The sequence below is a fragment of the Eretmochelys imbricata genome, chromosome 6 (assembly GCF_965152235.1).
Source record: "Eretmochelys imbricata isolate rEreImb1 chromosome 6, rEreImb1.hap1, whole genome shotgun sequence".
Lineage (NCBI taxonomy): Eukaryota > Metazoa > Chordata > Testudines > Cheloniidae > Eretmochelys > Eretmochelys imbricata.
Genome location: NC_135577.1, coordinates 105948048 through 105960393, shown reverse-complemented (window position 1 = coordinate 105960393; position 12346 = coordinate 105948048). Strand labels below are relative to the sequence as shown.

At 41.0% G+C, this 12346-nt stretch overlaps 1 protein-coding gene across 1 annotated transcript in view; it reads right to left on the bottom strand.

Annotated features, from left to right (window-relative positions):
• The window catches only part of TUNAR (transmembrane neural differentiation associated intracellular calcium regulator), a 33457-nt gene extending 32071 nt beyond the window's left edge, over positions 1-1386 (bottom strand). Inside the window, exon 1 of the mRNA XM_077820762.1 lies at positions 1326-1386. The gene's annotated coding sequence lies outside the window, so the exon portion shown is untranslated. The remainder of the gene's footprint in view (positions 1-1325) is intronic.
• Between the last annotated feature and the right edge of the window lie 10960 nt (positions 1387-12346).

The window sequence follows — 12346 nt, the reverse complement described above, 5'->3', positions numbered from 1 at the left end:
CCAAGTATTGGGATAAGTAAAAGAAAATTATATATTCATATTATTCACTCAAGTGGAATTTTCATTGATAAACTGGGACCTCAATACTAGTACTTTTGGTTGCTGCTTTATAAATTCTTTGCGGGGCTGAATACCTCATGTTAGCCAAGGTACTCCCTAAAGATTATTAAACACTTTGAATAAAGGGGTAAGTGTATTGCAGGAAAATGTTACTAGAAAAAAAGTGCACTTTGAGAGATTTGGTATAAGATAATTTTTTTAAAGTATCTGTTCTCATCATTGCTATTAAAAGTACTATTTCTTTCCAAAATTCCCTTTTCAAGACCAAAAAAACTCCCAAACCCTCCACAGCACTAGTCTATTTCTTTTGCTTCATAAAAGCAAGCCTCATCAAGCAATTAGTTAATGCCTGCAGAATTGTTTTCTGCCAAGAGTGAAGGCACCCTTATGAGCATTCCTCCGCTGAAAGACATCAGAACAAATTCTCCATCACTAAACTTTATATCAAATACACTTGAGTTGTTGTGAAAATTGACTTGAGTCCTTTGTTTGTCTCTTCTGAGACCATGCTGTTTATCAGTCCACTGATGAATATTTGCAAAGATTTACAAATGAATAACAAGCAGGGATTAACAGTGGCCCACTCAGAGTCAACAAACAAACAAAAATCACTCCCATGACACTTAACATTTTCCTTTCTCTTTTAAAAGGACAAGAAAGAAGAAAAAAATACACACCTATTTTCTGAATATTCTCTTTTGCCTCCTTTTCAGTCTGAGTCCTTTAGTGTCTCTCTGTCTTTAATTATTTAACCACAGTGTATGCACATCTTAAATCCTTTCTGTTTTAATATCTCAATCCCTTTCATGGATTAATCTGCAGTTGAGATTTTAATGAGAGCTATTTCTCATGCTCTTATGCTAAATTATTATACAGGGGAGAAAGTGATAATAGTCCTGTCTTCTGTCAATTATACATCTAATTATTCATAGATTTTTATGTATAATTGTTCTCTGCCAGCATGCTTGGTTTTAATTATCATAGGCAAATTGGAAAACACGGTTTAAATTAATTGCTTTCTGCAAACAAGCATAATTACTGCCTTCTTAAAAGTATGAATATTAATAATGCAACCCAATACTGCCTTGTTTAGTAGACACTCCTGCAAAAAGAAATCCATCTTTAGACATTCCCCATTAATAAAAATAATTGCTTTTAAAGCTAGCAAATATTCTCAGATGAAAGTGAAACTATGTTAATTAAGAGAAAACTTGCCAAGCAATTGATTTACAGTCAAAAAGATATATATTTTAAACATAACATACCTTTTCTGTTGAAAGCCAAGAAACTGTATGTCCCACCTTTAGAAGAGCTTCAGTGACAATATTTAAAGAGAAGAGCTGACCTTTCAAGGGGAAGAAGAAAAAAGAATTATCTTTCTTGGTTACATTCCCAATAAAGGGCTAGGAAACCCTTTGCTTCCTACAATATTTCTGCAAGCTGAAACATAATACAAGACGCAGAACTTCTGTCAAATTTAAAGTGACAATAAAGTTCAGTTTAGAAAACAGTTTACTCAGAAGAGCTATTCAATCAAAAGCATCTGAAGAGAAGTTTAACAGAAAGCCACATCTACATAGGTTATCAATTCTATCAAATGTATTAACATTGTTTTAATCAGAGTAACAAACCGTGTGGTAAACAGCTAGGAAGGTCCAATCTACAAGCAGAAATGTGATGAAAAAAGATTTAGGCACAGGTTCTTCATTAGCTAACGCTACTTCAAGTACAACTACTCATTACAATATACAAAAGCACGCAGGTCTTTAATCTCTTTTTTAATTAGGAGTTTCTTTTAATATTCTTGAATATGGAAGACAATAATATAGCAAAATAAATTTTACAACCTATAGGGAGTGGATTTATAACCTGACCAACAGAAGATGACAACATGTAAAGTACTGCTGCATATTTAAGCATTCAAATAATACACAGGCTGCGTCCGTATCAGACACATTTTTCCACTCAAATTCACACACTAAAACAGAAGCCTCTAAAACATACCTATTTGTCTTATATGAGATTAAAACATTTCAGACAGCAAAGTTTTCAGGGCTTTCCCTCTCATGGAAGTCAGCTACTGGAATTTAGCTTACATGGAAATAATTACATTCTTCCATCTCTTATCTTCTTCTGTAGATGAGAGCTGTTGATGATGCCTGCAGCCTTGTTAGAATACTATTGTAATCCATTCAAGCTTCTGGAGATTGCTCAGGTAACCAAGACAAAATACGTACATCGTCATCAGGCTCAGGAGCAGCTTGGCATTTTCCTTGCAGTTTGTCTCTTCTTTTTTCAATACTTTATTTTAAAAATACTTCAGAACTGGATGTACTACAGGCTTTGCTATTTATACAGCACTCTGCACTGCTTGACTTGAACAGAAAGAAGAGAGTAAATGAAAGTGAATACTACAGAAATGAAAATGCTTTTACATGTTTAGCCTTTCCCAAATGACAGGGTTATCATTTTAGGAGCAGAAGGCAGATTAAAAAAGATGATTCAAATGGCTAGAGAAGCAGTAAGGAATGAAGAAGATACAAGTAGCAGCCCAGGAAGCAGCAGGCAAGGATGGTGTCTTGTGATTGCTTTGAGTTAATACTCCTCAGGGGGAGATGAAAAAAAAGTACAAATACAGCAAAATCTGTTTTACAAAGTAAAAATCTGTTGGATCCGCCAGGCTCTTCTGGCAAAGTACAGTATGTGTACTTACTCAGTTAATTCTAGCATTATAGCCAGTGTGCAAAGAACTCTATTAAATTATCAGCTTTGCTCTTGTTGCAAATACCATAGGTAGAAAAAAAGAGAAGGAAAATTCAGGCTTTATATAACATACTGGGCTTGATCCTGCTCCCATCAAAGTCAATGAGAGTTTGGTCACCACCTTGCAATAGAAAGGGGATTATGGCATTTTGTAAGACTATTGAATAGAAAGGTTTGAATGGATCTAAATTACACATGCCTGATTTCCTATAACATCAGCAGTATATGGGCCAGGTGGAGCGAGGTGCTGCGCACTCTCAACTGCCACCAAAGGCAATGAGAGTGCAGGGAGCACTGCATCTCAGAGGTTTGAATCCTTAATTTGCCCTCCAGTTAACATACATTCCTAAATCTAGTTATAGTGCCAAAATAAAGCTATGGCTGAGGAAAACTTTTTCCTGTGAGCACCTGTTATCAGGTGCTTATAACAATCAGAAAAAAATTATCTTTGGGGCTGAAATGTCCCATGGTTGTTCTCACCCTAAAGACAAGTGTTCATTTTTTTTTCTAAAGTTTGGTAAAATTCCACTTGGCTAATTGTAAGTCATCCAAACATGACAAAAAGACTTTTTCATGCTTTAAAAAATTGTTCAGGTGCCTCTTTCAACCACGGATAACCCCACAAACCTGACTTCCATATCACCCTTTTAGTGTTGTTTCCCAAAATCTGCCTGTCAAGGTTCCTTACCCACTCGGAACTCTAGGGTACAGACGTGGGGACCTGCATGAAAAAACCCCTAAGCTTATTTTTACCAGCTTAGGTTAAAACTTCCCGAAGGTACAAACAATTTTACCTTTTGCCCTTGGACTTTATTGCTGCCGCCACCAAACGTCTAACAAATATATAACAGGAAAAGAGCCTGCTTGGAAACATCTTTCCCCTCAAAATCCGCCCAAGCCCTACACCCCTTTCCTAGGGAAGGCTTGATAAAAATCCTCACCAATTTGCACAGGTGAACACAGACCCAAACCCTTGGATCTTAAGAACAAGGAAAAAGCAATCAGGTTCTTAAAAGAAGAATTTTAATTCTTAGAAAAAAAGTAAAAGAATCACCTCTGTAAAATCAGGATGGTAAATACCTTACAGGGTAATCAGATTCAAAACATAAAGAATCCCTCTAAGCAAAACCTTAAGTTACAAAAAGACACAAAAACAGGAATATACATTCCATTCAGCACAACTTATTTTGTCAGCCATTTAAACAAAACAGAATCTAACGCATATCTAACTAGATTGCTTATTAACCCTTTACAGGAGTTCTGACCTGCACTCCTGCTCTGATCCCGGCAAAGCAACACACAGACAGAGAGAACCTTTGTTTCTCCCCCCCTTCAGTTTTGAAAGTATCTTGTCTCCTCATTGGTCATTTTGGTCAGGTGCCAGCGAGGTTATCCTAGCTTCTTAACCCTTTACAGGTGAAAGGGTTTTTCCTCAGGCCAGGAGGGATTTAAAGGTGTTTACCCTTCCCTTTATATTTATGACAATGCCAAATGGAGTGTTGTGGAGCTAATCATCCCTCGCCCGTCACAAAACATTCTGTGGGTTCCACAAGTTTAGTGGGGACAAGACTGTGTGGGGCAATGCTAAGGGACAGACGCTGTATCCAGCAGCATCTCTGGTGAAGTAGCAGAAAATTGCTCACAAGTCGGCTTTAACTACGCACACTGGATGTTGCTGAGTTCTTTTGAAAATGTGGCCATGAGGGTCTGTAGCGAGGGGGTGTGGCCTCCCTCCGAGATTGACAGGGAGGAACCACCGCCCGCTCCCTGGTGGATGGGGCCAGAAAGGCCATGCCCATCCCGCTTGAAGTGTTCGGACAGGACAGGAAGTACAAAAGGCGGACCCTGCAGCACAGTTGGGCTAGAGCTGCGGAGGGAGACAGATGCTTCTCCCCTGCTGCTGGAGCAAGAGGCCAAGGAGGACTGCTGCTGCCTGGAGTACTCACCCATGATTCCAGAGCTGCTCGGACTACCACTGGCAGTGTACCCTGGTGTAACAGAGGACGTCCTGGGATCCAGGTACACTCCAAGGGAAGACAGGAAGTTGCCCAGGGACAGCTGATTCTAGTCCATCTGCATTGCTGCCTGAATCCAGGTGAGTGTGTTGCAGCTGGATTCCCTGCTGACCCAGGGGTGGAATACTCTGCCACTGTTAGATCCCTGGGCTGGGACCCGGTGGAGTAGGTTGGATCCGGGGTTCCCCTACCCTCCTGCTGCCAACCCCACCCCCGGGGCAGCAGCCTCCACACCTAAGGCTAGGAGGCCTGTGTTGGTCTACTGTCTGCTAGGGCTAGGACATTACACCCTAGACTAGTTTCTGCTCTGCCCTGCTTGAGAGCCAGAATCCCTTAGACTGTTTGGTGATCTGCCCTGTGTGAGGGCCTGGGCCCCTAGACAACTACCACTTGGCCCTGCCTGAGGGACAGAGCCTCCTAGACTGTTTGGTGCCCCACCCTGCTTGAGGGCCTTAGCTCCTAGACTGGTTGGGGCTCCATCATAGAATATCATAGAATATCAGGGTTGGAAGGGACCTCAGGAGGTCATCTAGTCCAAACCCCTGCTCAAAGCAGGACCAATCCCCAACTAAATCATCCCAGCTAGGGCTTTGTCAAGCCTGACCTTAAAAACTTCTAAGGAAGGAGATTCCACCACCTCCCTAGGTAACGCATTCCAGTGTTTCACCACCCTCCTAGTGAAAAAGTTTTTCCTAATATCCAAACTAAACCTCCCCCACTGCAACTTGAGACCATTACTCCTTGTTCTGTCATCTGCTACCACTGAGAACAGTCTAGATCCATCCTCTTTGAAACCCCCTTTCAGATAGTTGAAAGTAGCTATCAAATCCCCCCTCATTCTTCTCTTCCGCAGACTAAACAATCCCAGTTCCCTCAGCCTCTCCTCATAAGTCATGTGTTCCAGTCCCCGAATCATTTTAGTTGCCCTCCGCTGGACGCTTTCCAATTTATCCACATCCTTCTTGTAGTGTGGGGCCCAAAACTGGACACAGTACTCCAGGTGAGGCCTCACCAAAGTCGAATAGAGGGGAACAATCGCGTCCCTCGATCCGCAGGCAATGCCCCTACTTATACATCCCCAAATGCCATTGGCCTTCTTGGCAACAAGGGCACACTGTTGACTCATATCCAACTTCTCGTCCACTGTAACCCCTAGGTCCTTTTCCGCAGAACTGCTGCTGAGCCATTTGGTCCCTAGTCTGTAGTGGTGCATGGGATTCTTCCATCCTAAGTGCAGGACTCTGCACTTATCCTTGTTGAACCTCATCAGATTTCTTTTGGCCCAATCTTCTAATTTGTCTAGGGCCCTCTGTATCCTATCCCTCCCCTCCAGCGTATCTACCTCTCCTCCCAGTTTAGTGTCATCTGCAAACTTGCTGAGGGTGCAATTCACACCACCCTCCAGATCATTTATGAAGATATTGAACAAAACCGTCCCGAGGACCGACCCTTGGGGCACTCCACTTTATACCGGCTGCCAACTAGACATGGAGCCATTAATCACTACCCGTTGAGCCCGACAATCTAGCCAGCTTTCTATCCACCTTATCGTCCATTCATCCAGCTAATACTACTTTAACTTGCTGGCAAGAATACTGTGGGAGACCATGTCAAAAGATTTGCGAAAGTCAAGGAACAACACGTCCACTGCTTTCCCCTCATCCACAGAGCCAGTTATCTCATCATAGAAGGCATACTTGCCCTTGGTGAATCCATGCTGACTGTTCCTGATCACTTTCCTCTCCTCTAAGTGCTCAGAATTGATTCCTTGAGGACCTGCTCCATGATTTTTCCAAGGACTGAGGTGAGGCTGACTGGCCTGTAGTTGCCAGGATCCTCCTTCTTCCCTTTTTTAAAGATGGGCACTACATGAGCCTTTTTCCAGTCGTCCAGGACCTCCCCCAATCGCCATGAGTTTTCAAAGATAATGGTCAATGGCTCTGCAATCCCATCCGCCAACTCCTTTAGCACTCTCGGATGCAGCGCATCCGGCCCCATGGACTTGTGCTCGTCCAGCTTTTCTAAATAGTCCCAAACCACTTCTTTCTCCACAGAGGGCTGGTCACCTCCTCCCCATGTTGTGCTGCCCAGTGCAGCAGTCTGGGAGCTGACCTTGTTCATGAAGACAGATGCAAAAAAAGCATTGAGTACATTAGCTTTTTCCACATCCTCTATCTCTAGGTTGCCTCCCTCATTCAGTAAGGGGCCCACACTTTCCTGGACTTTCTTCTTGTTGCTAACATACCTGAAGAAACCCTTCTTGTTACTCTTAACATCTTCTTGCTAGCTGCACCTCCAGGTGTGATTTGGCCTTCCTGATTTCACTCCTGCATGCCCGAGCAATATTTTTATACTCTTCCCTGGTCATTTGTCCAATCCTCCACTTCTTGTAAGCTTCTTTTTTGTGTTCAAGATCAGCAAGGATTTCACTGTTAAGCCAAGCTGGATAATGATGGCACAGACAATAGTTATCCCCCGCTACAGCCCACAAAACATGTAGAGCTGCATCCATGTAGACTTCACTACTTAGGTTCATCTCCCCTCCCTCAGAGATTTTTGGCCATGTACCAGGTTTCCTGCTCTTTTCATTCCTCTACATGCCTAAAAAAATGGAAGGGATGGCCTACCCTTATATTATAATATGAATAAATATCACAAGACTAGGTGCTAAGTTCTGTCTTCACATACACGCACATGAGTCCCACTGACGTCAATGGCAGCTGTACATGCTTGTCCGAAGGCAGGATTTGGACCATTTTAACTCCATTATTTTGAAAGTGCAGGATCAATGTAAAGAACATTTAGCACAAGAAGCAAATGGTAACATGGTTTACGTGTACACCGGATTTTTCGTGTACTATTCTTTATGAAAGGTAAAAAGATTTTGATCACTAGCCAGTCAGATATGTTATTGGGAATGGGAAGGACCCTTCACCTGATCTGTATAAGCAGTTAGCTCTGAAATTAAATACAAATTATTGTACATTATAGAAAGAGAACCTTTTAAATCAACTTCCCGAGCAAGGTTACTGGGGGGAAAAAGAACAAACAAACCCTGTAGTGTTGCAATGTAAAGTGATCAATACAGTTCCATTCTTAACACACATTTTGATCCTTAAATATGTTTGTGATGACCTCTGTTTTTCAACAAGACTAGTGATTTTGGGTGCTTCCATTTTTGGGTGTCCAAAACTTGAGAACTCTTAAAGAGGTCTGATTTTCAGAGGGCCGGCATTCAGTGTTTTTTTGAAAGTCAGGCCCCTTTAAGTTGTCTCAGGTTGGGCAGTGGAAAAAGATGACACCCCAAATCACTAGCTCTAGGAATTGTCACCATGACTTAACCATTAACCACTTGATGTTTCCACACTACAAAATGGACATCATCGCCAATTGGTCCACTGATTCCTAAATAGAAGCGCTTACCTTGTATTTCACAACTTGAAGAAATGCCATCTAGTATATGGGACAAAATGCCTCAGGGTTTATATGTACACATTCTCCCAGTTCAAATCTACAAAGTATATGTCCCAAAGGTAGAGTATTAATAACCCTACGTGACCTAGAGCTTTCCACGAGACTACGCGTCATTTCAAATATTGACTTTATAAAATGGAATTTGTTCCAAGTGTTGTTTTCACATTGGAAAGTGAAACTCTCCATATGAAATACTCCTGGGTACTTTAGGGTCTGATCCTGTAAAGTGCTTAGAGCCTCATGAGAAGTGCTAAGCATCCTCAACTCCCATTGAAGTCAATGGGAGTGGGAAGCATCCAGCACCTTGCAAAACTGGCCTCTTAGCACACAGTTTGATGGACTATGATGTCGTTTAGATTTTCACACATATTAGTCTAGCATGAAAATGGCTTTGACAGGCAAGGATCAATTCATTTTAGGCATTACATTCATCTCCCTGGGCACCAGAGACTTTCAAATATATATTTTTTTCCTGGTGTCATTCTGAAAGGATAACAGCCAAGCCAAATTTTTTCATCTGTCTTGGTTATTTGCTTATGGTAAATAATTAATTTAGTAGCCAATTTCCTTGGCAAAATTTACTGAAATGGCAAAATAGTTCTGTGTTCCGAAACGAAATGCTTAAAAACAAAGACTATTGACCGATACCACTGTCCAGTGTGTAAAATGTAATGTGAAGAGACAATAAACAAGGAACATTACTAAGGAGTGAAAACAGCTATCTATAATGATTGTTACCATTATTTTTAACACTGAATATAAACCCAGATGCAATATGGCCATTTCTAATCCAGATTAAATTGGATGATTTAATTCCTTGTACCTAAATAAGATCTTCTACTGAAGAATGACTGTATTTCAGATTTAAAAAATGGCTGCTACCATTTGACTATCTGGAGATGCAAGCATACTTATTTATCCTTTTCGCCTCCCCACCGCCTGGCCCTTAAGGTCAAGATGTAAGATGTTTCCTATAAATCAGTAAATAAAATGTGTCTAGAGCAGATGCATGCCCCCTACCTTGTTAGTTGTAGTCTAGCTAAACTAGAGCTATTTAATTCTTTTAGGGTCTGATCAAAGCCCACTGTAGACAATGGACGTCTTTCCATTTACAGAATGGGATTTCGATCAGGTCCTTAATCTTTTCTTAGAAGTATAAAGCCTGCTCATCACTTTTTGCTCTCACCCCCCTCAGATTTTTTAGTCTTTCATGTAATGAGGTGCTCCGAAATGAATGCACTACTCCAAGTCCCAAACAGTCTGTCCCTCTATATATCTGACTGATGCAGCTGTACCTGGCATATAGGAGACTGAAGACACTGACTTTTAAGGAAGGATTAAAAGGGCTAAGTATAACTATTGTGCCCAGAATACCCAACCAAGATCAGGAGAGTGGATGATCCAGAACCTGCTATTTTTTTATAGTCCACCAACAAACAAAAGTAACTCCATCAAAATGCTATGCCTGCATTCCTTCAATAGCTTTCAAACAGTGCTTCAACCAAGTGCTTGCTAGAAATTAGGCTTGTGATGAATGGGAAATACTATAATAGACTCATCTAGCAAGATTTTTTAAATTTGATGCTGATCTCATCTGAGAACTCTGACTTTTTGTGAACTATACATGCTTCAAACATATCTCATGCCCAGAACTGAGCTGCATCTCCTCTCCAAAGATCAATCAGAAATTTGAGAATTCCCAGCTCTTCTGCAGGAGGAGCTTTCTGAAGTGCTCAATGAGTTTGTAGCCAGGTAAGAGAAAGACGGGTGGATAAAAAAGGAAGAGATTTCGGAAGGAAGGGTAAAGGAGGAGGAGGAAAGGAGATGATCAAAGATAGGTCACCAGGCAAAGAGAAGTAGCTGAGGAAAGGTAGAAGGAGAAGCAGAAGTGTCAGAAGAGAATGAAAAGCCAAAAGAGGGAAGATAGAATAGAATACAAAAGATAGACAAGGGGAGAGGCAGAGCATAAAGAGTGTAACCTAGAATGAAATTACATTATATGGGGAAAGACAGAGATGAAACTACAGCCCCTAGCACAACAGGGTGGTCCATGACTAGGGCCCCTGGGCCTAACAGTAATAATAATAAATAATATTTATAATAATAAATGCGAATGAAGGGGCAATATAAGGAGAAAACAAAAAGGAAAAGAAGATGTGGGCCATGGTAAAGCACATGAAAGGAGTGAGGATGAGTAGATGATGGGGAAGAGGTAATGGGGTAGTGACAGTAATCTTAGTTAACCCTCTGTCTAAATTTATGAAAATGTCATACTCAGAGGGTTTATTGGTGATTATTCTATATGGCTGGACTTCCCCACAAAATAATCTCTTAGAAAGCAAGATCTGTTTAATGTTTCCCATATTTGTGTTTTGTTGTCCCTCCTATGTTTGTTTATATTTGTAAAAGTCAGTCTTACGGAGATCACTCTTTTCTTATTATAGTAATCCATGCCTATTCCTTGTAATACTGAAAATCCAGTGGTTACCATTTTGCAGTAACAGGATTTGTCAAGTGGGGAAAAAAGGACGTATATGCTTAGAGTTGGTTTTGCCAAGTACACACAGCTCTGCCAGCCAGTTACTGAGTCTCCCACTCCCAACTCCCATTGATGTAGATAGGGGATGTTTGTTAGGGTTTGAAGACAGTGTCAATGACACACTGTGCACAGTGATCCCAAACTGTGTCACAGGCCCTAGCGGGCTGCTAACAGCTGGCTCAACTTAGAGCAACCTTGAGGCTGCTATAAATTATGTCAGAAACTAGGACCAGTGAGGCAGAAAGGTAGAGTAATGCCACCACTGCCCCCTTTTCTTGGGTCCTGAGCTACATATGCCTTGACTGGGCCAAAGCACTTGTCCAATTCTCTTTTGTAAAAAATCAACATGTTTCAAGATTAAAAATATTGAAATATTGAATTTCTCCCACATACAAAATGTTTGGAAATATCTTTGTCAGTTTCTTTGGCTTCAGGTTCCTCATAATTATGTTCAAATGATTATTACAGTCACAATGAAAAACACTAGCTGCAAGGAATCATTCTGAGCTTTGTTCCCGCAACTAGTACAGAATATAATCTGGTTCAATATATCAATTCAGTGACCCAGCCAAATTTCAGTTTGGATAATTATATCCTTCTTACCTGACCCTCCTCTTGGGGTTTCAGTTGGACATGGTATTTTTCTTCACTTCTGGCCATCACCTATTGGACCAGATTCTATTCTGATTTACTACTCTGGAAGTTGATGCGAAGCACAGGATATAATTCAAGGGAGAAATTGGCCCTTACCCCTTCCCTTTAAAAGAAAGTCCTATTAAGGATGCTGAAGGATGCAAACTTGCTTGTAGGTTCCATCTGAAAGGCAGCTCCTTCAGCAGCATGCTGGGGCCTCAGTTCAGTGGTGACTCGGAAGCAAGAATGCTGTTTACTGAATCACCGACTTTGCTTTCTACACCACTCTGGGTTTTCCTTGCCAGTCTCCCATCCAACTACTAACCAGGCTCAACCCTGCTTCAATTATAAAATCTGAAGAGATCACATCCCAGGGTGGCACAGCAGAAAGCACAACATAGAAACAGTCTGTTTTTTTTTAAATATACATTTCTGCATACTTGCCAAAAGTCTCCAGGCTTTCTGTCAAACACAAGCTTATAGGAGTAGGCTTTGCTCTATGCGTAGAAACCACACAAATATTTTAAAGAGATGTAATAGTTTTTTGGTTTTCTTCTCTTTGAAATTTTCTCTAATTTCATACTGTAAAGAAAATGCCTGAATATTATGAATATATAATAATTCTCACCTTATGTTAGTTTGTAAGCTTAATAAACTACAAATATTTTGTTACTTGCTGTTCTGATGCATACAGTGGATGGCAATGACTTCTGTGCATTTGTGTGAAAAATGGCACAGAAAAACCTTTAGTTAGTGGTCCGCACATCCCCAACTGCATCTCAACACACATTTCAAAGATAGCACAGTCAAAATAGGTCATATTTCTGCCTACTGGGACTCCACTGCTCTCATGAATGAACCC